This window comes from Anas acuta, chromosome 8 (assembly GCF_963932015.1).
Source record: "Anas acuta chromosome 8, bAnaAcu1.1, whole genome shotgun sequence".
NCBI lineage: Eukaryota > Metazoa > Chordata > Aves > Anseriformes > Anatidae > Anas > Anas acuta.
This window is the reverse complement of record NC_088986.1, coordinates 28,748,581-28,768,675: the sequence shown is the minus strand read 5'-3', so window position 1 is coordinate 28,768,675 and position 20,095 is coordinate 28,748,581. Positions and strand designations below refer to the sequence as shown.

Sequence of the window (20,095 nt, the reverse complement as noted above, 5' to 3'; positions counted from 1 at the left end):
AAATGTTTGTTATTTCCTTCCTATCAGCATTCAACATGCTCACAAATTGCAGTAAAGAAATTGCTTTGGACTAAGAACAAATTTTCACATTTTTCTCACATCTTGCTAGGCTTTTGCTTCCACATTTTTGAGAACACCCTATATATCCCATTCCCCAGTTCCTCCCAGATCTCCACAGAGCATTTCTTTTGCAGTCTCACTTCACCAACTTTGCACTTTGCTGCTTTAAACAATTATTATTTAATGGTCAAGTTCCAGGTAGCCTTATCCTTCCAACATCTTACCTGGTACCCTCGATCCCCACTATTTCTTTCTCCCTCATCTTTCAGAACTCAGCATTTCTGGTTGTCCCTGGAGCCTGTATCTTGACGTCTTCTCTGTCTCTGCCAGCTCTGAACACCAAAGCAGTGACAGCAGCCTGCAGGGAATTCCTGGCGGTCCTGTACACCAGCTGGCAGGGTGGGTGGTGGTGCTGCTGTGTGCTGATAGTGTGGGCTCACTGTCCTTCAGGTGCCTCCTCTAAATCTAGTTCTTGGAGCTGCCAGAACGGTAGCCTTTTGTGGCCTCTTTGTAGGTGCCAAGTTCCTTGTAAATGCCTAGAGAACAGGCAGGCAGCTTGCAGCTTGCCTTCTCTGGTGGCAGCAACAGCAGTCAGTGGACGTGGCTACATTTACCTTCATTTCTCACTCTCCATCCAGAATAAACATATTTCTCACCCGCCTGTTATTACAGCTTCGGAAAAATCTTCCTTCATTGCCTAACAGGATCAAAATACTAGTAGTTGGCAGTAGGAGAGAATATTTTGTTCTGCATTGTCTATTGAGATTTTAAGTTTCAAAGGGAATGAATTGTATCCAAGATGATGTTGAGCAGCCTGTTGTCCTTATCCAGTTGTCAGTACTGTGTGCTGTGGACACACAACTGTGTTTTATGGAAAAAAGCCTCCTTTTTCACCTATTTTCCTTCAGCATTTTGGTGTCCTGTATATTCACCCTTCCAAATTGTAAACTAAATTAAGGAAACAGCTTCCCTTTACTATTTTTTAAACAAGCACTCTCTTTTATTAAAATATGATTAGTTAAGCAATGTAAGTCACAGAAGGCCAAAATGAACCAAGAGGATAATGCTACTGGAGACTTTTCAGGGAGGAATGCAGTTAAAATTCCAGCAGAGTGTGAGTTTGACTCCAGCATATGTGATATTTTCTTAAGCAAAATGTGCCAAGAGTACTCCACATTATGTTCTGGATTTTGCACCTCATAATGGTGGATATAATTAGCAAATGGACTGGAATACACAAAGGAAAAGACATTAGTATTCCAGAAGTAGTGCTGGTTCAGTGTTGAAATGCCCCCTTGTTCCTCAGGGAGCCCCAAAGTCATGCTAACATCCTACCAAAATTCAGATCAGGTATTTAGACCTGGAATATGAAATGAAGACACAAAATGAAAGAGAAGGATGGGGATTTCAGTATTCTTAATCAAAGCCTCTCTTAGATGAAGTCTCTCCTGGCCTTTTTTTAATTATTATTTTTTATTTTATTTTTTAAGAAGAAAAATAATCTTGCAGGCTCCTGTAGAAAACCTGTCTTCTCTGTGTTTGAAAATCCTTGTCCCAGCTGAAGTTCAGCTACCTGGAAATGAGAAAGGAGGAGCTGAATCACGGCATAAGAAGAGAAATATTCTTAACTTCCATTTTGCTGTTTTCCTGACAAAAGAGCTGGACCAGGGCATCAGGTCACAGCTTGGGCATGTGAAGGGCAGGTGAGGTAGGAGTGTGACTGATGTAAGGCGTGGTGAGAAAAGAACCAGCCAGTGAGATTGGAGTTTGCTTTTTCGTCTCTGCCTCTAACCAGATTTTCTGAGAAGGAGGACAAGCAGCAGTTATGCACGCTGGGGATGCTAGTCTCCTAAACTCCTAAAACTAAACTCCTAAAGGCTGGTCCAGATCCATTCATAGCAGTTGAAGTATTTCCACTTACTTCAGTAGTGCTCAAATTCCACAAGCAAACCAGCAATGTTACAGGCTTTACATATTACTCTAATTGCTCCAGTAGACCATTGGGATTGAAAATATTCCAGAGCCTGAGTGTCCTGACTGCTGAGCTATTAAAAATGGAGTTAAAGGCTGCATATTTAGGTACATTTTTGTGGAGATAAATCTGTGATACAAACTCCATGAAGCCCTACCGTATTGATTTGAGTCTGTATTGATTTAAGTGGAAAAACGTATTGTTTGTCAATACGAGACATACGGTCAACTACAATCCCGATGACTGTGAGATGAGACCTGAGTTCAGTATCTGGACTTTAAGGTTACAGTTAGATAAATGTACCTGTTGTGTTTCAAAATAATTATGTGCTTGAAAATGAAGACCGTTTATTCACATCATTTGTCTGTTTCTGACCCAAGAATGACATCCAACTGCTTTTAGGTACAAGAGAAGAAATAAATGTTCTTTGGTGGAATTCATTTTAAAAGATGTCAACTAGAAGATGTCCTTTGCTACTGTGTCAGGAAACTTCAGGGGGATATTCCAAGAGGGGAGGATTGATAGAAAAGGAAGTGTCAGGGGAAATGTAGCTGGAGTTTAAAGAACTATGTCAGGTAGTAAGCATATGACACTTTTTCATTTCCCTTCTGCTCAGGGACTTACAAAAAAAATCAAAGCAATTTTCCTGGCTGCAACCTAGAACTGTAAACCTCATGAATACAAAATATGTAGATAATCCAAATACATTTGCAGTCAAGGTTTGTACAAGCAGATAGGCCATTTCTGTAAGCCTCTTGAGGACATTTGCAAGAGCTGTGGCAGGATTTGACCTTGCCTATGTATTATGTCAAAACAAGGAAAGATGTAATTAGGAGGTGTAGACTTGAGAGGTAAAGGTCAGATAATTCACAAAAAACACTATTTAATGTGTAGTTCTCTGAGCACAATTGCTGATGTATGAGTACTGTTGATTAAATCTAGTGTGTCAAATCCTTTCTAATATCATAATACTTAATGGATTACAATGGAAAATCATAAGCAAGAAAAAGGAAGAACAGTGAGATTATTTAATTATGCAAGCATTACAAGGGGAGGCTGCTTTTTCCTAATCAAAATTACTTGCAGCTACAGAAAATGTGAACTGCTTGTTTTTTATATGAAAGTAATTCAACTTTCCTTGACAAAATATTTCCTGCTCGTGACTGGTGCGTGACACTGAAACATTTGGCAAGCCAGTGTGTATGGGGATAGGGCAAATTTTGCTACTCAGCAGCACCTTCCTGAGATTTGCCTAGGGGAACTTGTTGCAATTTCTCTCTGCCACAAATAGTGTTAGTAATTAACAGCGTGATATGGACGTCTGCTTCAGCACCCACTAGCACTTTTGACATATTCTTTGTTACTCAATAAATTAATAATGACCCAGTTGGATCTGAACTGACAGTTTAGGATTTGAGCCAGTCTGATAAAGTCACTGCCATATTTTGGGAATGCCCTTGGAGTTTACAGCTCAGCTCATGATCTGAGAGACTGGGAAGAGGCACAGAGAAGCCTGTAGCCTGTTCATTCTTTCTGTTTGTGCTTGAGTGCTACGTGGTCCCTTGGAGCCTGCTGCAATATGACACAGATAAAGCAAGCCTTAGCTGCAGTCTAAGCCTGGTGGAGAGTCACTGAGCTGTACATCCCCTGTATATGCCCTGTGGTATATTTAGTCTTAGGCTTGCAAATAAATTTGAAACAAAATCTCTGCCTGAAATGTAAGGCTGCACCTCAAGGGATTCTACTGAATCCTCAGTGCTGTAGGAGCTGTGACTTTCCTCATTGTGGAGTTTGTGGCATCTGACTGTCCATGAACCAAAACAAAAGCACATTTTTATAAGGAGCAGTGGCCCTTACCTCCTCTACACTAGTGCTCTGTGGAAGTCAGCCATCTGCCTGCCAGCAGGTTAGAACCCCCATGAGCATCTCTTCCCCAAAGCACTCAGCCAGGAAATGAGCGGTGCATTCATTATGATGGGGGTTTCAGGCGCTCATGTCTCATTCCTGTCTCCAGGAATTTTACTCTTATAATGGTACTCTCAGGCTCTGCAAAAAAATTACTGGATGAATTCTGAAACTTCTTCCATCTTGCCTTATTATTGCATTAGTACTATTTTGCAAGTGAAACATATAAATTTCCCCTAATTCTTTTGCAAGTGAGTTTTGCAACCTGAGAACTTCCTGTAGTCAGAGCTCATCATGGCATAGCACATCCCATCTTCAGGTATAAAGTTCTTCAACTGTCATATAAATAGTGAGATCTTCTTCATAACAAAGTATTTGTTTTCCTGTTTACATGATTTTTTTTTTTTATTTTATATTTTTTTTTGCAATAGAGTTGCATCAACAGCAAGAATAAATGATGGGAGTCTTGTGTCCAATGGTAAAGGCCCATGAAGTGTGCAGTATGCAGATATACAGAATGTTAATTCTTTTGAAAGATAGAAGAAGAATATTCAACAAAGTGAACATTTCAGTGGTTTTGAAAAACACTGCTTTCTCTTCTGATTGATGGGTTGGTCTCTCACTGACCATATCACAGCATCAATCTGGGCTAGTCTTAGGAAGCGTAATCAATTCATGTTTGCACTGACTACATAAAGAACAAAAGACTTGTATACAGTTTTAGGTACTCTTTTGCTGTGTGGAGCTTTCAAGGAAAGTCTCCTTTCTTCCTGGCTTGGCTTTAAGTTTTGATGAGAATAGAAAGTTATATGGCACAGTTTCTTCATCAAGTCCCTTTAGAAGTATTGTTTAGGACCGATGTAAAACTAAGGGGTTCTCAAAGCAAGCTAAACTTTAACTGAGTTTAGGCTTCTCTCTCTGTAAAATTGCATCTTGTCAAAAAACTAATCTGCTATGTTTATACAATAGCATAGCAAACCTTCCTACAAACAGGAAAAAAGTGATGAATAGAAATGAATCAAAGCACCTCTTCTCTTCCATGTTGCCAAACCTTGCTTTTCATAGGCAAATAGCAGAAGGAATGCCCAGTTTGTAGGGGCATCTCTTTAAAAGGTGACAAAGTGTACATAGATAATTCATTCCATAGCACTGAAGGAACAGTCCATTAGAATGGATCCTCTGGTCTTTTTAAAAGGATGTGAACTCTTGATGATATCCCAGTGAAATCCCCCCCAACTTGGATTTGTTGAGAAACTTGAAACCATGTGAATGGGGTGTGGGATTTCATCGTCCATCATTCTCATCTTTCTTGTTGGCTGTTTCCTACTAGCACATCTTTTCCTTACAACTTTCATTCAGTAACTCTGTTAAGTTAATCTGGAGACCAAGGAGCAAAAGCTGCAGATTTTACCCATGTTCCACCCCCCCCCCCCCCCCCCCCCCCAACTTACAATAAATGTAATTTATCTTTGTTGATTTTTAGCCTTTTCCTATTTTCTTCCATCTGTCATTCTAGAAGGTCACACAAAGAGCTCTGGTGGTCTCAATGCATCTACTCATAAGTGCAAATTAAGTGTTCCAGCAGAACTTTTCTCAGGGAATGGAAACAGGATGTGGCCAGCCCTCCCTTCTGAAGCTTGTAGCAGGAATTTAAGGTTGGGCATCTGAGCATCTCACTCCCCCAACCCACCACCTTCCAAGCACTGCCACACCACGTTTTTCAGCAGAGACTTTCTCTTGATGTTACTCAGCATTTCACAGCCAAATGTTGTGTAACTGCTGCTGGAGGGTGATTTTAATCCCTGCAACAGATGTGGCTGTTTAAGCCATAGCACAGGTCTGCATTGTTGAGGAACCCATTTTTTGATTTGTCACAGAGGCTTAACCTCCCTTGCTCTGTTGGTGTTAAATGGGATCACCATATTGCAGGGCATGCTCTAAAAGATACAAATAGAGCCTTTGTGGGTCCTTTGTGCATGCAAACAAATGCTGTTGAATGGCACTAGGAGATACTCATAAAATCCTGAAGTGACAATTTGAGTACACGGTGGTTTTGAACATAAACTGACATGAACAAAATATTCCTAGCATGGTTTTTGAGAAATACCTGCTGTTGTGTTAACGCTTTCAGTTCTGAGATTGACAAAATATTTATATAGTAATTATTCAATTTTAATTTTAAAATCAAATTAGAGGGGAACAAGGAAGTAGTAGCTTTGTTCATGAGCCGTTATCTTCTGTTTACCACTACTCAGAATATCCTTGAGACATTTGTTATATCTGTCCTCTGACTGTGTTAAAACTGGAACAACATTATGGTGGATTTTACATGCAGACAATTTGGTTGCTTTGTGCTAAGTCAAGATATGGGAACAGTCAAGTGAAATACAACTAGCCAATAATATGTGTGGAATTAAAAGAAAAATAAACGCTGTTTTCAGTCAGAACTGTGCCGGTAATAAATACTGCCTATTAAAAGGGCTATAGGAAATTGAAAAAAAATGTTAAAAATGTTCACCAAATACTATAAATTTGCAGAAAACTGACTTAAACATCCATCCAAAACAATTTTTCTTCTATTTGTGATAGATACCACTTTCAGACAAAAGTCTTTTGTGGCTAAATAAAAATATGCCTTCAGTAATAAGCCAAAAGCAGTAAAGAAAGAACTGTTGGAAATGCTTTAGAAATTTTAGATTTACTACTGGCTTCCTAACTGGGAATTAAAAATATGCTTTAAAGATTATTTCATCAACTGACTTCATTAGAAAATCATATATGATTTAGGTCATAACTCATCTTAAATTACAAGCCCTTATTTATAAAATGTTGTAAAACTGATGAGCTTAGAAACTCTACATACTCTGTCATTTCCAAAACACTGTGAAGTAAACTGTTACTCTGAGCTAATTGCTCCAACTCTACAAATTTAAAATGCTGAGCAGTGCTAATGCTTGTATAGATTAGACTGTTCCCTTCTAGTGTTTACTAGGTTTGTCTGCTGTGGAGATGAAAAAGTAGAAAACAGGAAGAAAATTAATTTTAAAAGGTGTTGGAAAGGCCAGACTATATTATGCTCAAATTGAATCAAATTATGCAAGGCTTTAAAGACAGGCTTTTTGTGCTAAGAGAAACTTGGATGAGGTATTGAAAATATTCTTCCTTTATTTCTTTGCTGTGGTAGTTCACTGTTTGCAGGTTCTCTGAAAGGATCCAACAGCAGGGTTGAGGAAACATGCAAGACTCTTAATAAGAACGTGACCTTTATTCTCTGGCCCCAGTGAGATTGCTTCGGTCACTGATATAAATGTGTGCTTTGCTAGAAACAGGGCAGAGATCACTGTGTATTGAATAGTGGCTATGTTACATTTGTCTTTTTTTTTTTTTTTTTTTTTTTTTTTAACATAAAATAGTAGAAAATAAACTACTGACAGCTAAGCCCAACAAGTACAAGGAAAAACACAGTAATGGAGAAATTGCTAGGATGGAAGAACAACCTGAGTCTCTTAAACATATGTGCGAGGTGTGTTCCAGTAAGAACATTGGTTTTCACATCGCTGTAAAGCAATTCCCTTTGCAGAGACCTAATTGTTTGAGGAACAGAAAGATTTTCCTTCATTTGAGATTTGTTTTCTTTTTTCTCCCCCATTATAATCATACACAAGCAGAATCTTAACTGCATTCTGAATGTCTTCTAGAAAAGAAAATCACTGGTTACTAAGTTCTTCCCTTCCTTCCAAGAGAAGCTCCGTTTTGTTATTTTGTCAGGTTGCATTAGAAGTGGAACAACCTTTCCCACTTGTCATGGAAATAGCAGCTGGACTCTTATGTTGTTCTAACTCCCTGACCTGTTCTCTTGTAACAGCTTCAATGCAGGTCATTTTGGGTTGCTATAGTGTTTGTCCACCCTATTTTTCCCCTTACTCCATCTGTCTTTGATATGAAAGGTCTGGAAATTCTGCCACCACAATCTAGTTGAGTCAAGTTTGTAGCCCCCTACATTGTAAGCTTTTTTTTTTTTTTTTTATAGTGTAGATTTTAAAAAGATTTTTTTAAAAGAATTTAATAGATTTTAAAAGAATTTTAATGGATGTTTCTGCTGGCCTAGAAAGATGCATTTTCTCCACATCTTACAGTTGAATACGTGCATGAGGAAAAGTTGTAGAATTAAGCCATAAGAGATCCTTAGGCTATCAGCTGTTATTAATATAACTGGAATCTAACAAAGGGCAATTTAGAGCTTATCATTGCCTGATTTGTATGACACATTGAGTAGTCGTGTAGAACAAGTCCAACTGCAAACTGTCCCGTTAGAAAGAGCCACTTCTTTTTACTTTACTGACAGCTGTGCTGTCCTTTGAGCAAAATTCTTCCAACACAAATATGAAAAAAAATCTTAATAATTAACAGAGCTAAAAACTGTCATAGAGAAAGGGTTTAGGCAGACTGAGAGGTATAAACAATGCCCCCATTTTCACCAAAGATTAATTTTGTGATTTCCTTTAAGGATACCATGATGAACAGGAACGCTGATATCAGATTATGATTTATTCCTCATTGGCTGTAGTTCTTCAGGGTGAATGATTTGTTTCTTGAGACAGTGAACTGTCATCATCTCACTGATTTCCAGGAGCCTTCTGTCAGGTGTCCTGAGGCACCGATAGGCCTTAATGGCCCTGACCAGCCTCACCTGATGCCTGCCATCAGCTGCCTATTTATGATATTCTATTTAAGCTCGGCTCTGGCCCATCATTTCCTCTGTGAGGGATATGGTAGGAGTGCTGCTCTCAAGCCTAGCTGTATCTCTGTCTGCAGACGCTGCTGATTTGCAGCACAGCTTATGCATGTACCTCCTAGCTTGGCTGCAAGCTTGTTCTGTCACTGTGGGCCTGTCTGGCAACCTCTGGGCTGTGTCTGATGCTGAGATATGAACTGACTGCATAGCTTGACTGTGGACCTACCTTGTCACCACTAAGATGCGTGATGACTGGGGCTTGTGGTTGAATCTAGATGCTGTCTTCTGAGCTGCACTGCTCTCCTTGTTGGGTACTGTGGGATTGGCCCTACTGGCACCCACTCCCCTGCCCTGCTGAGTCCTTCTATTCCCCCTCAGTTTGGACTCCTACCTTTATGTCTGTAGATCCAGTGTTTCCAATTACTTATCTAGGTTGTGTGCACATAAAAACATATTTGCTAGAAATAAGGTCTTTTCCAACCTTAATGATTCTATGATTTGTTATCAAGATGCTGGAAGATCTGTTAATTCAGTTGGTGAAGGCATGTTTGTGACTAAAAGAGTGAGAGCGGAATGTGTGTTAATGTTTTTAATAAGTACACTGAAGTTTACTCAGCAACTTTCTGCTAGACTTCTGGGTTATACTGAACAGGATGAGAACTAGAAAACTAACTCGGTCTGAAACAGACTATGAGGAGGTACATTCCAGGAAATGCTGAAGGTCCTGGAGGACAACGAGGCAGTGAAAAAGCTTGTAATTTATTTTTGTAGCTTCTGTAATCTGGTGATTGTTAGCAGTCCTAGATTTGCAGCTAAGATCAGAGGGAACCTTTAAAATGTTGGCATAGGGAAAGCGAAAGATTGAATAACTTGCCAGGGGCTGCCCCATGAGCCTCTTTGAGGGCTGATGGGAATGCAAAGATAAATGAGAATGACTTCAAGTGAAGCAAGCAAGCTGTGTTCGCCTGTGGCTGAGGTGGAAGTAACTGGGTTGATTTAAACTTCTGTTTTCAAGAAAAGTTTAAATTTTAGGAAAGGGTCAGTACATACAACATGAATAAACACTGGAACAAATGCAAGCATAATTGGAGTTAAAGGCTTAGCTGAGTAGACTAACACAAAGCATCTCCATGTGTCAGGATAATTCCCCGTGTGTGAGGGCTTTTCAGTGATCACTCTTTGTTATAATTTTTTATGTCTTTATTTGCAGTGAGTGTTTACATGTGTTCACCATTCCTCTTATCATTTCTTATATTAGTTCTGACTTCTGTGACAGAGGACCATTTCTCTCTCAGGAGAAACTCATAATCTGTGAAAACGCTGTAGAGTTGCTTTCCTGATATATGTATTTTTACGCTGGATTACACAGGCTTTTGTCAGGAGTAATGTATGTATAATTATTTTGTGAGGTGCTGTTTTGATACTGATTCTAGGTATGGTTGTAGTTAGAGCAATATATACCTTTTTGAATTAAACTTTTAATTTTTCTTTAAATCTTTGATTGTTGTCTTAAAGAACATTCAAATTTGATAAACTAATTCAGCCAGAACTGCCCTCAGTGCAATAAATTTGTCTTAACTTTCTGAAATGTTATTTATGAATGCAGTCCTATGCCTCGTCCATGCATGATGGAAAGAAATGTGGGCTTTCATAGCTGCTTTCTCTCTGTAAAGTACTTGTTGCTCTTAACTGGCGTTCTATGGTGTCCTAGCCTCCTACTGATCTTTGTGTATTGCATGGTGACTCTCCACCTTGTGCTATTGAAGTCACCTGCATGCTGTATTTCCACATATAAAATGGAAAAAAATAATAAAATAGATAATCATAAAATTCAGATTCCTTTCTTGTTCCTCAAGCACTAGCTTTGTCTTTATGGTTGACTCACTGGTCTTGTTTTCAGCATGACTGAAACAGTGGGATATAAGGTCGGCCAAAGCAAATCCAAGGCGATACAGAGGCTTCTGGATCTGTACTTGCAAAGGTGTAACTATCTCTGGAATTTCAAGGCAAACACAGTGCTACACACCAGCCCTGGCCATTGCTCCACTACCACAATAACAGGAGATGGAGACAGTGGAGACAGGTGGCGTTATCCAGCTGTGCCCTTCACCCCCCATCTGGATTTGTGTAACAAGTATCAAATAGCATTAGAGGCTTTTTTTTTTTTTTTTTTCCCAAAACTACTGTAAACCAGCAGTGGTTTATAGAGTTTCAGATCATCAAGATATGTTGCTGGAGATGTGTGGTGGTTTGACCTTGGACTGCAGCCAGATGTCCCCACAGATGCTCCCTCACTACCCCTCCTTAACAGGACAAGGTGGACAAATAGCATGAAAAATCTTGTAGATAAAGACCAGGAGATCACTTCCCAGGCAACATTATGGGGAAAAGATGACTTAACTTAAGGAATATTCATTTATTGCCAGTTAAAACAGATCTGCATTTTGAGAAATAAAACAACACTCCTGTGTGGTGCAGGGGCAGAGTAATGTGGTGAGTCTGTAACAGCTCCTCTCTGCCACCCCTTGTGCCTCACGCTTTTTTCCCTCGTCCAACAAGGGCCCTTTCCATGGGCTACCATCCTTCAGGGAACATCACCCTGCCCTTGAGTGGGCTGTGCCATGGGCTGTGCTGTGGATGTCTCCTCTGCTGTGGTCCTCTCTGTAGGCTGTGCGTGGGGGTCTCTGCTCCAGTGGCTGGAGCACCTCCTCCTTTCCATCTCTGATCTTGTTGGTCACAGTGCTGTTTCCTCACACTTTTTTTCTTCACTCTTCATTCTCAGTGCAGCATTTTGCCCCTTTGTTTTGAATACTTCCACAGAGGTACCCCCAGCTGGGTTGCTGGGCTCAGCTGTGCTCTGTAGTGACTTGTGTTTGGGAGCCCCTGCTCCTCAGGTGGGTTGTCAGGCCTGTTAACTGGAGAAGCCATTTAACTATTCCCAATTACATTGTGCCAGTCAGCCAAGCTGCAGCTTTGACTTTTACTGCTTAACTTCCTCCTCGATAGGTCTTCCTGGCCAAGGAAGGCTCAAGATGCTGGGATCGAGCATGGTTAGAAAGCAATCTTATTATGGGCTGGCCCTGGCTGCTGGAGGCACAAATGTTTGTGGGTCCTGCTGTTCTGGAGGACTCTTCTCTTGTAATCCATCTCTTGTCTTGAGCGCTTGCTGTCCATTTGGATTGCAGAAAGAAAATGTCTGACTATCCAAGCAGCTGCTGAGTAACATTGTGGGTTTGGGAGCTTGGGGAAATCCAGTTGTGGCCCATGACAAGAATTAGGACTCTAAGCAGATGCTGAGAGAGCATTTTCAAAGTTACAGTAACCAAGGACACTCATCTAATCAGCAAAACAGCTGATTTGAGTGACTTCTGGAGCTGAGGCTACGGTGTGTGTAAGCATATATTTAATGCTTTATGAAGTTATGTAATGAAAATGTCAGTGGTGTTTCATGAAAGCATCAATAATATTTATTTTTCATAAAAACATTATGAAACTATTATATAAATTGTTTTCACATGTGGTACATGAGCTATTTTCTGTGTGGAGGAGCTTATGTGTTTATGAATTTATTGGACTTCAAATTTTATACTCTATTCACTTATTGTCACAATTCTATTAAATTTGCAAAGGTGATGGAGATACAACTGGGTGAGTTAATGGGTGTTTTCCCATGTCATTTCATGAAATATTTCATTAAAAGCAACTTATTTCTGTGCACATTATTTAAATTATTAAAATCTAAATTATTAAAAGTCTATTTATTTAATGTTTCACCAGAATTGTAGAAATGGTTAATGAAATGTCGAGGATGGTATGGAGTATTTGGTAGCTCTCAAAACCCCAAATCTCAAATCTGGTAGCTCTCAAATCTCAATTTTTCCTTCTTTTACTTCAGGTTTGATAACTTCAGCCCCATCTTCGGAAAGTCAGACTTTTGTAGGACTTGATTCAAACACTTGCACCTCTTAACAAGAAACAGTTGCACCTTTGCACCCTCCATTCCTGTGTGTGTACACACAGATAAATATGCTAAAACATGTACAGATAAATATGTACACACAGGTAAATATGGTAAAGCTATTAGTATGTTTTCTGTAGTTTCGTTGACAGAAGTTGTTGCAATTTACAATCTTCAGTCTCTTGCTTGTGGCTGTTCAGGGCAGTCTGGCTCTGAGATGGGTAGAAGGGTTTTAGGAGGGTCTTGTTAAGTGGGCCGCAACGGCAGAAAGGATTTGGTCTCAGTTATATTAACAATGGTGATGATAGAGTAAGTACCTATTTCTGAAGGATTTATTGTTTCTTTTGTGGACAGGAGGCTGAAAAGATTTTTTTTTTTAGATGTCCACAAACAAAACCAAACAAAGATATGGAAAAGAAATTCAATTGGCAGAATATTTTCTGTGAGGTTCAGAAAGACATAGCTATGTAGTCTAGAGCAAATGACAGGGCAGTTCTGCCACATAATCTTACCATCATTATAAAACACTGTTCTGTAAAATTCCAGTTTTTCTTTGGTAAATATGGTAAAATACAATTTTGCCAGAAATGTTTTGAATAGAAGGGGTTAACTTCTCACCTTCCAGCTCCTGCCACGCTGAAACTCTCAGCTGTTGTGCATTCTCAAGGGAATGCAAATCACTACTCTAACACGTTCTCCCAGTCGAATTTCTCCTGCCTGTTAATGTACTGTTTCACCTGCAAGTCCCTTGTTAAAAAGCTGGGCTGAAGCCCTGTGGCCTGTGTTCTTTACTGTGCTATGAAATGCTCCACAGAATGTGCGAGGAAATTTGCAGTCTCCAGAAAATGTACCCAAAATGTTTCCTGCAGTTCAGACTGGCTTTTGTTTCTCAGGGAACTGGAGTAGCAGTTGACCTTTTCCCTTCTGTCATTTTGAGAGTGTGTCCTCAGTGACCTACGTACCATGCATCTCAGCTGGGAGAGGTTTCTCTCTGTCTCTCTAATATTGACAAGTAGCTTCATTACTGCTAGAAGTCTATCTTGTTTTGATTTGTTTTTGGCTGTCTTGCAAGTGTCCTTCAGTTCTTTTATCTGCAGGGCCTCCCTTCTGTGACCCCTTTCACCCACTCCATTAGCAGTAGCTTGGTATGTTCCTGTACTGATGTTTTTCTGAAAGGGTTCTATTTTTAATCCCACAGGGTAAGGAAAGCCATGTTTTGGCCTTAATCCAGATGAATATGAGGTGCTGCAGAGTTGTGATGATGACTTCGGATATGAGCAACTGGAAATGGATTTCTCTTGACTGTGTCAATTCGACTATGGAGGAACAGCCAGCCTACAGGTACACACTGAAGTTATAGGACAGATTCTACTGTGTAGTGGTAGAGGTGGTTCTAGATCCTTATAGCTAGCAGCCTGCTATAATTTTATAAGCAGAGAACTTAAAATACTGTCTGAAGAGAATATTGTGGCTGATAATCTGCCTGAGTTGTGTGGAGAGATAATTCAGTGAAATTAAATGGGGATGTATACAAACAATATATTCCCTTCTTTGACCTCAGTAAACTCTTTGAATCATAGCTGAGTTGGCTGTGATACTAGAAAGTGACCCTTGTTTTCATGTATTTCTAGAGACAGGCAAACATACCAAGTGTGTATGACAATTCTTGGAAGAGGTGTATTGTCTTCTTGAAGTGGTCTGGGCATATGCTGTTGTCACTGAAATAGTCTCAGGAGGGATTGTGTTGGTGCTTGCATATGTTGTGAAGGAAGAAGGGCACGCTGCTATCTTCTGTTTTCCTTCTCAGAATGTTATGCCCATTTGGGTTACTTGCACAAGAAGGAAGCATTTTTTTTTAGCAAAATATTGCTTGTGAAATGTTTAAAAATCTCTTTTCTGGAGCTTTATGTAGGAGACTGACTTCTGTGCGACGATGTTAAGAAACAATTTATAGTGCATTTTTTAAAAATGTGACAATTAGTAGTGCCTCAAGCAGTTACAAACAAGAACCAATAATAGGTTGTTTGTTTATTACAGAGTTAGTGGGTAGCTGCTTTGAACAGTGGGTTGACTGTTTCCAAGGCTGTAGGAATACCGTATGCCAGAGGACTTGTGCTGCTTTGACAGTGTGGCTATTGACTTAGCTGTTCATTTCAACAACAGTTGTTGTCAATAAAATAACTTTGGGGAGGGGGGAAAAAAACTTCCCTGTTTCCAGCACCCATTTCATATCCCAGTGTTCATTCAGGAATTACTGCCGATGTTTCCTATAGCCTGCAAACATGTTTGCTAGACAGGCCATTTCCGTGACCCCAGAGCTGAGATTTTTCTTGCGGTGCAAAGCCATAACTTTTAATTAAATGATACAAGTAACTGAAGAACATGGAAAGATATATAAGAGAATGCAAGTCGTGGAACAATTCGAGAACTTTTACTGAACGTTTTCACAAATACTGAATAGGTCAAACAGAAATGGGGAGGAAATGGAAAGCAAAATGTGTCAGTACTCTGTTACTGGTGTCAAGAGGTCTCTCAATGATTTGTCTGCTAATAGTCCTTCTCCAAATGTGCAAGTATGTCATCTGTTCAGTACAATAGCACTGGCTGCCTATTCAGAACAGCACTGAGATACAATATTTCATTTTCATTATGCTGTGAATAGGAGACAAAAGCTTTTCATTGTGAGCATTGTTACTTAGGGAATAGAGCTGTTCAAATTATTTTATGAATATTAATAAAGAATCTATTTTTAGTTAATGTACCACTTGCCAACCATCCCAGATCTTGCAAATCCTCTTGTAACATGTTGGTCACTACTGAACAGATTTTTAACAGCTATTTTTTAGACTGTTTGTCTAGGAGTTCTTCACCTGGCTTTTTTTTTTTTTTTTTTTTTTTTTTTTAAATATTGGTAGTTATCTAAGAAGTACAGGATTGGACTCCTAAATGTGGTTACTAGTGGAAACTTCTGCTTTTCAGTGCTGTGCCTGTGTTGGCAGTGTCTTCCCTCCCCACCCTCAACATTCACCGTTTTGATGAAGTATTTTAGAGGTTTATTGTTCAGTGAAAAAAGTTTCACTATTGTGTGACTTCTGAGAAGGGCAATTTCTGGGGGTGGAGGTGGGGAAGGTTGGGTTAGAGCTGTTTAGTCCTGTTTAATTTGTAGTTTAGTAGCTTGATATGCTAGTAGGCCAAATTGCTTTGCAAATCACATGTAGCCTGTGAGCTGTAAACTGAGAAATTCTGGTCTACACTATATCTATGAACATCTAAGATGTGCCTAGATTCTCCCATGTAAAGGTTTCTATTGCCTTCGTAGATCCAGTTTTCCAGTGCCTCACTGTTCCTGCAGGGCAGTTTTTTTTGCTTTCCTAAAGTGGAATTAATAATCTTTGCAGTAAATGAAGGCACTTGTTACCAGTCTGGTATTAGGCAGTTCCAAAACAGGTTGTCAGTAATCTGGTCAGTGGGCTTTGACAGTCTGTTTACTTCCTTCAACTGTGAGTGTGTGCATTTGTGCAGGTGCAATTGCTTCTAGCTGCTGTGGGAAAGGTTACAAAGCAGTGCCCGTCCTTGGCTCAGGATGCGTGCACTTGAGCAGGCTGGGACTGGTGGGGCAGCTGTCCGTCATTCCTGTGATATCAGCAGATAAACTACAATCTGAGATGGCAAGAGGTCTGGAAGTTTGAAGGTAAAGGTTTTAAAAGGCTTAGATAAGATATCTGCAGTGGAATTTCTTATCTTGAAGCTAAGGAAATTGTAGAAAAGCGGACTGGCCTAATGGTTCATTCCTTCCCCTGTGCCCTAATGGGTAAGTTTTCTACAGAACTGGATGTGAGAAATAATTTGAGGGTGGCTGATACCTCCAGTATGTTGGCTTTCAGAAGTAAACCATTACATGCTATGTGTATTACAGGCAGGAACACCAGGAGAGAAATACTCGATTACAATTTGAACACAGCAATCCTTTGTTATACTACTGTGTGTTTAATTCAATGAGAAAATGACTGCATATTGAACCATACAGATCCACCAAGTGAGAAAATTATAATTTAAGAATTTTTTGAAATGGATGTCTGCTTCCTTAATTACAGAGATGCTAGCTGAAGCTAAACCTGTTTCACCAGACAATTGTTCTCCTACTGTGGTACTTTAACTAGCTGAGTTTCCTTGGTAATGTGGCAGATATTTCAACATTAACAGTTGCAGGATATGGGGACCCATATATTAATCATTCAAGAATTTAACCTACGTATTCTTTAAAATTCTTGCGTGCGTCCTTCAGATTTGATTGTAGTTCAGTTCTTGCCACCTCTCAAGTTGAAGCCTCAGAACAGGTAGGTTAGAGCTGACAGTGGGGTAGATATTTTCAGTGAAATCTGAAGTAGATTGTAAAAGTGATTATTACAGACCATGGCAGCTTTCTGAAGGGCTAAGAGTCCTTTGGTTACACCTATGTCCCGAGAAGCCAAACAATAATCATCAGTTACATTTGCAGTGACTCTGCTGTGAATTCCAAGGCATGCTGCACTGAGTAGTAGTAATACATTATGCAAAAGTAACTATACAAGCCTGGGATGATTGTGGCCCTCCAAAATGATGCTACACGCATGTATTTAGGCAGATGAATTTTCTTTTCAATGATGGTGAAGTCAGGAAAGCTTCCTAGAAGGTGGTAGAATTGTTGTGTTGGTCCTATAAATAAATTAGGAGCTGTAGTTGGTGGGCACATAGGTTGGAAATGTTTCCTATGGTATCTGAATTCTTCAAAGTTGTGACTTCTTTAGGAAAAAGATTCCCCCATCTCTTAATGAAGTTTATGTTTTCCTCCTGCTTTCCTAAGAATTTCTGGAAAATTTGGGCCTCAAGGAGAGGTATCGAGGTGAGACACCCCACACGGGGGTGGACCCCCTGCCCTGTCACCGTTGGGCAGAGGGAGGGGATCTGGGAGTTGACAGGAATGGAAACAGGTCCCTGCTCTACAGCTCAAGCGATGCCCTCCCCTTCTGGCCCCACCTTCCCAGGTGCCCTTACGGAACAGGTTTGAGGCCCTGGAGCTCGAGAGACTGGTGGGTGAGGAAGAGGTAGCAAGTGTACCCAGGAGGATGCCTAGGGCGAGGAGGTCAACTCCACGCCTCAGGACTGCCTCCACCAAGAAGGACAGAAGGGTTATTGTTGTGGGAGACTCTCTTCTCAGGGGAAGAGAGGGCCCTATTTGTCGGCCTGACCCTACCCGTAGGGAAGTCTGCTGCCTCCCTGGGGCCATACTGGATCGGTACTTCGGATTTGACTGCTTTAGCCTTGTGAATTGGTTTGTTTTGGTTTCGTTGGTGGGGTTGTCTTTTTGTTAACGAGAGCCTCTGACCCTTGGAGATCTGGAGTAAAAACGGGTCGAGGCAGGGTTGCATGGGGCAGCCTTTCTCTCTGGCAAGCCAAACGGCCTGGGGGGGAACCAGCCCCAGAAAAGGGGGCCCTCAGCCCCCCCAGCCCTCGTCCTTGCTCCACATGAGGGCATCTTCCGGGCCTCTCCCAAGGCAGCCGCCTTCGGCCTCGCACGGGCCGCTCCATCACAGAGCTTTGCCGAGGTCACAGTGGCCACCAGCGGGCCCGCCCTTGCCCCGGGCCCTATAAAAGGGGCCCCCCTGCCACTGGCCCGCCACTTGCTCAGCGATTTGGTCTTCCGAAAGCCAGCGGCTGAAGGAAGGCCAGAGACAGGAGCAAAGAGAGAGAGAGGCGAGCAGCAGCCCTTCTCAGTGCGAGGACAAGAAATTGTTCCTGGGACCACTGAGAAGGATGTCTGGCTCTGCATGGATGCGCTGTGGGTCGAGGGCCAGCGCCTCCAGCACAAGAACCATCAGTGCCCAGGAGGTGTCTGGTGCCCGGCCCAGAGGCTATTTCGATAAATATAATTGGAGCCGAGGCGATGTGGGGAGCAGGCCGGCCCCTCGGATGGACACCAACAGCAGGCCTGGGCCTAGCCGGAGGTCCAGTGAGGACATCAAAGAGAGAGAGCGTGGGTTGGAGGGCCACGGGAAGCGGAGCCGTGCCCAGAGGACGGAATATGATGTGGGACCCAGCCGTGGCCAAGGGAGAGATGCCATCAGGAATTCCATCAATGAAAATCAAGTGGAGAACGGAACGGACCCGAGGCACAGAACTTGGAGGCGTCCCGGGGCGGCACCGTGGCCGGAAAATATGCCCAATGGAAGGCAGCCTGTGTGGGCAGTCCCTGCCAGGGACTGGCTCGTCCTCCAACCCGTGGAGCCCATGGAGGTGGGTGCACAAGATGAAGAGCAACCGATGGAAGTGGACCCACCTCGGCCACAACAAACATGGGACTCCCCCGGCAGCTCTCTGAAAAGTGTCCTCAAGGAACACCGGCAGCTGTGCAGAAGGGCTCGGCAAGCTCCCTATTGTGCATCGCCCAGGCTCCACTCCAGGCATTAGCCTGGAGCCATGTGGCAATAAAGAGCTTTGCCAATTGTCAGGGGTTGTGTGAGTGCTTCTTTCCCATCCGGCAGCCCTTGTGCGAGAGGTGGCAGCCCTTCTGCGCAGAGCCTCGAGGAAGAGCCCAAGAGAGGCCCCAGTTCCCTTCGGGCTGCTGCGCTGGGGTGACAGGTGGAGTCCCCAAGGGCCACCATGCGCCTTTAACTTTTGTGAAAATAAACCGAGGGGTGAAAACAGTAGTGTGTGAGTGATTATAGCTGGCTAATTGCTTATATTAGGAGTGACTTTCTATATCTGAGTAATTGGTAATGACAGACGTGGAGAAGGCTGAGGTTCTCAGCAACTTCTTTGCCTCTGTGTGCACTGGTGGAAGGGCTTCCCACATCTTTCATTTCCCTGACCCCATAGATGGAGGCTGGGGGAGCAGAGACTCGATGATATTGAGGTCTCTTCCAACCTAGAAATTCTGTGATTCTGTGATCAATGAAGTTTATGTTTTCCTCCTGCTCTCCTAAGAATTTCTGGAAAATTTGCTGGTCATAGCATGTCATATTTAGTACAAGTATTCAAATAAATAGTTGACACAAGCAGTCTCTAAAATAGATTTTATGCTATTTGAGAAGGAATGATTTTAGAAACAAAGTCTGTGGATGCAGTCTGCAGGTCTGTTCAGTAAAAGTGCACATTTCCACCACTTGCCACTGCTGTGGAAGTGGGCAGTTTAACAGAACTGGTAAGCAACCTAGTAATAGGGCAATGCTCAGTTATACAGTGTTGTTAGGATTTTGATGCTGTAGCAGGTAACTAACACTTCAGACAATAGTTTAGAAGTAGAGTTGGGCAGGATCCATCCTCATTTATAAATGCCTGCTACATTTTAAATAGTTCTAAATGCCAACTGCACACTGAGAATGCTGTGTTTAGTCACATAGCTGCATTTTGAGTTCTCTTTTTTCTTGTGTAGGTAGCAAAGAGGAGTTTACAGGCTTAGCTGTTTAGAATACAGGCTATTCTTACT

The 20,095-nt window shown here is 41.5% G+C and overlaps 1 long non-coding RNA gene across 2 annotated transcripts in view; it reads left to right on the top strand.

The window, feature by feature from the left end:
• The first annotated feature begins 11,626 nt into the window (after positions 1–11,626).
• LOC137860104 (uncharacterized) overlaps positions 11,627–20,095 on the top strand; it is a 30,135-nt gene continuing 21,666 nt past the window's right edge. The window contains exons 1-3 of one of the 2 annotated variants that reach the window (XR_011098740.1): positions 11,627–11,722; positions 11,858–12,063; positions 13,829–13,971. This is a non-coding gene — a long non-coding RNA (uncharacterized lncRNA). Of the gene's footprint in view, positions 11,723–11,857; positions 12,064–13,355; positions 13,478–13,828; positions 13,972–20,095 lie in introns of those variants that run through there. The other variant, XR_011098741.1, reaches the window with a different exon arrangement.